The sequence below is a fragment of the Silene latifolia genome, chromosome 2 (genome assembly GCF_048544455.1).
Source record: "Silene latifolia isolate original U9 population chromosome 2, ASM4854445v1, whole genome shotgun sequence".
Classification (NCBI taxonomy): Eukaryota; Viridiplantae; Streptophyta; class Magnoliopsida; order Caryophyllales; family Caryophyllaceae; genus Silene; species Silene latifolia.
Genome location: NC_133527.1, coordinates 157,757,786 through 157,762,282, shown reverse-complemented (window position 1 = coordinate 157,762,282; position 4,497 = coordinate 157,757,786).

Below are 4,497 nucleotides of genomic sequence, written 5' to 3'. Positions count from 1 at the left end.
CTTTCCTAATAAAGCTAGGACTTGTGAGAAGTACTAAGCTAATAATCTTGTCAATTGTTACAAGATTCTACAAAACATATACCTAGTGCATTGTGTGTGGATGGAATACTTGATCGGTACAAGTTGTATTATTCATCACAAATTCGTTCATTATGAGATGATCGATAAGAAAGTTCTTTCAAGTTAAAGAACCAAAACCAAGGTCGAGAACCTTGATGTATGCTTGGTAAAATTCATGGTATGAGAACATGAATGTGAAGGAAATTGCAAGTGTAAGAAGTTTGAACACGTGGACACATGGGATGTTAAACTTCTATTGCAATCGATAAGTGTTTACACTTATGATAAACATCACAAGGTTGTAATATGATATTGACTACCCGAGTGTGATGTCGACATTTGTCGTTTGAGTTATTATTAACTCACTTGGTACATTGTTATATCCAAACGGGTTGTGGAGACAATTGAACCCCGTTAAAGTGAACATGGATTAACATTGTTTATGCCCATAGTTACTTATATGAGGTGACGTCTCGAAGTGACTAGAGTGTGATGCGATTGATGGCAAGTTCAAGTGCCATAGAGTCATGTGTGATGACTAGTCGATCACATAGGCGGATTGTTAGGAACATTTTGTCGGGCCTTATGACCGCTTATAGAGTTCTGGCAAATTTATATAGCCTGGTCGTGGCGAGAGCTACTATAGTATTCAAATGAGTCGATTCTTTTGACTAAAGACTATTCGCCTAAGATGGCACGATTTGATTAACTTTGATTTGTGTTACTACGACCTTCGTAAATGGGGTCAAATGGGCATATTTTGGGTTATAATGGCTGTGGCTAGTCGAAGGGAATGAGTGCGATAGGAATTGTCCACCCCTAGTCAGGGTTATAACAATATCTCAGGGCCACTCGAGGAGTAATGAACTGGAAATGCGTGGCCACGCTCGGAAGGTATCCAGAGTGGATAAATCCGGTCAATCAGTTATTCTCCAGATCGAGGAAACCACTCTCGATATGATCACTTGCAAGTACGACCTGAAAGACACCTTGCATTGAGTGGGAGATAGTAATAGGACAAGAGAATTGGTGACGCACACTTGTCGAGGACAAGTGGGAGATTGTTGGAATATGTGTCCTCCGACAATAATGCGATCACGACTGTTGATCATGATGATCACATGTTTAAGTCTCATTAAAATGAATACAATTGGGAAGTAATATTGTTACTCAACTGGTCAACATATATCGGTAATGATTGGTGACTAGAGTTTGACATTATCGTCGTGTGACGGTGGTGATCAATTGACCCCCTAGGTCATACCTAAAGGGCAATACTCTTAATTGATTATTTAATTAATCGTATAATGTTACGAGTTAATTAAATTACTTGAAAATTGACGGACGATTTTGGAAGTAAAATTTACGTATCATATTGAAATGTGATTAAATAAGATACGGTCCGAGTAATTAAATTGTATAATTACTCGGATGAAATAAATTGTTTAATGTAACAATTAAATTGAATGAATTGATATAAATACAATATGTTGTGATTTATAAATTGGTAAAATTTTTGGCACAAGTAATTATGAAATTACTAAGTCAATTTTTGTATGTGACGTATTTTTATTAATACGTTGATTTTTAATATGATAAAAATACATAAACAAATATATGTGACATGTGACATGTAACATATAGACAATTGACAAAAATAATATGGACACCATATTATGCAAAGGGCCGAAAAATTAGAAGGTGTTTAGCTAATTATATGTTGTTTATAATTAGTGGAAAACACAATGATTAAAGGCATCCCTAGCCATGCAAACCTATTGTTCCTTGTGAAGAACAATTTCTCTATGCATTGGCTTCTTTTTCCTTCTCCTCTTACACGGTTTTGGGAAGAAAAATGCCATCATTGTTTTTCCTATTTTTTCACCTAATAACACTAAAAATGTTTAGTAGTGTATTCATTCTAATTCCATCATCAAAATAGAGATTTTCTAGAGAAATAAAATCCTCTCTTCTTCTCTCTAAAACCGAAAACACATAAGGGTTTTATAAAGTTTTTGGTTCAATTTTCTTCTAAATTTAATATTATAACTAGTACTTGTAATATTAATTTTAATTAAGAGGAGCCTTGGGTATAAAGCATAGGGAGAGATCTTACACTTAGATCTTCATTCTTCCATTGGAATAAGCTCAAGAACAAAAGAGAAAGGTGATCTCTTTTGTGCCCAAATATCCGAAATTAAATATGTAAGGACATAATTTCTCCTCTATTCATTTTATTGTTTGCATGCATAAGTTCCGTTATTAATTTTATGACAAATTATTAGACATATAAGAGTATGTTATAATGTATATGATTCTACATTTCCTTCAGGGTTTTGGTGGGGTGTTGAACACGGTTTTGACGTGTTGTATGGGGTTGTGTTTGTGGGAGTTTTCACGGGTTGAGTTTTGTGTAGGGTTGAGTGTTTGATTTATTTAATCATTAAGACAGGTTTTTGCGTAATAATCTACACGGGAAATAATTAATATAATTAAATTATAATCGAATAAATTAATATAATGAATTGAATAACGAATAAATAATTAAATTATAATATTTATGTTAGGTGACGATTTGTGAAGAATTTATAATTGGGTTCGTCTCCTTTAATTATTTGGATCACTTTGAGCTGCTTAATTGGATTTGCTCGCCAGGTAGGATAACTACTCAACTTGTCTTGTTACTTAATTGATAAGAGGAATTGTGGAACTGTGTGGTTAATTGTCGTTGAATGAATTATCGGGTGTCAATTATATGTCATTGGATTACACTTTGGTTATTGGATTATTCATATCATAATTATTGGATACCTAAGACTCGTTCTGGGATGATTATTATTATCGGCATGACATTTGCATTGGATACCTCAGTTTTATACTAGGATGGTGGATACCTCAGTTTTATACTAGGATGGTGGATACCTCAGTTTTATACTGGGATGGTGGATACCTCGACCTTGTGTTGGGATGATGGATACCCCGGGTCAGGGATTGGCGGGATGAATGGGTGTTTCGGGTGATGAGCTCAATTGTGTTTGCATTATATATCATATCATTTCACCTTGTATTGTTGTTGGTTATTCATACTCAACCTCGTGGTTGACCGTGTATTCGTGAACACCTGTGATGAACCATAATGGGGAGCAGATTTGATAGGTACTAAAGATTAGCTAACTTGGGAGTTATGGGATGCGTGGGGTCTTGGCCAGTCTACCTAGAAGTCTAGACCACATAGATTATTAGTCACCTTATTTATTTCCGCTGCGAGTTGTATCATATTTTATATTAAGTTTTAGTTGGTTAATTTGTAATGAACATGTAATCGCTAAAGTTTTAATTAAAGTACTTTGGTTTGTTGTACTTTGTTATTCACTATCTCGGAAAACCGAGATGGTAACAGTCCTATTTATCTAGGAATGTCTTGCTAAAGGCTCTTAGATAAATGGGGGTGTTACAGCTTATTTGGACCAAGGACGATCCCAATGAAGATAGATTTCCCAACCGATTTTTCATAATTCATGGCGCCACGAATATAAACTCTCTACATTACTTACAAGCGAGATTTCCATCAGTTGTATGATAAAGTGATAAACACATGTAAGAGTAATTGTTTAATTAAATCTATATATATTAATTTCTATCTTAGCGTAGTATGATTATGCCTAAATAGCTGGATTCTCTGTATTATATATGCAACATGACCATTATATAGTTATTAAAACATAAATTGTTATGTTAAGTAGATCCAACTCTAGAATATACAAATATAAGTACTCATAGTATATTCTTTTAACTAGATAGTATAGATTATTTATGATCATTTATTGATTCCTAAAACTTAAAGACTAATTTCGAATATTAAAAAAATTAATTGAAATACATAATTTTACCTAAAGTACGGGTACAAAAACTAGTTGGTTGTTAAATTGCTTTTAATTGTTTAATGATCTTCTTAAAATTAGTTGATTAATTACTGATCAAAATTGATTAATTAGTTTTGCATAAACTAGGATTATCACCGACATGGTTAAGACTAGTATAGGCCACGATAATTGAATTAGATCGACTTAATAATAACGCTTGCATGTTAAGTTTAGATCTAAAAAAGATATATTAGAATCGACCGATCATATGACTTTCAACAATATAAATTGCTCAATCAATGAATTAAACCTTACCCTTTGATGACTACCTAGTGAACTCGATCCCCAGACTCTTTTAATTTATTTGAATTCATCCTTTATTTACATTGCTATTAGTTGTTAGCAATCAAACATTCAAAAACCCCAAAAATTGGTTACTTTAAGACAGACTTAAATATTAACAAACTAGAATAATTACCTCGCCTCTCTGTGGATTTGACCCTTCTTACCGCTAGCTATCAGTTAGTAGTAATTTAGCTTTACTTTGATTAAGGTGATACGGCGTTAGCCTTAT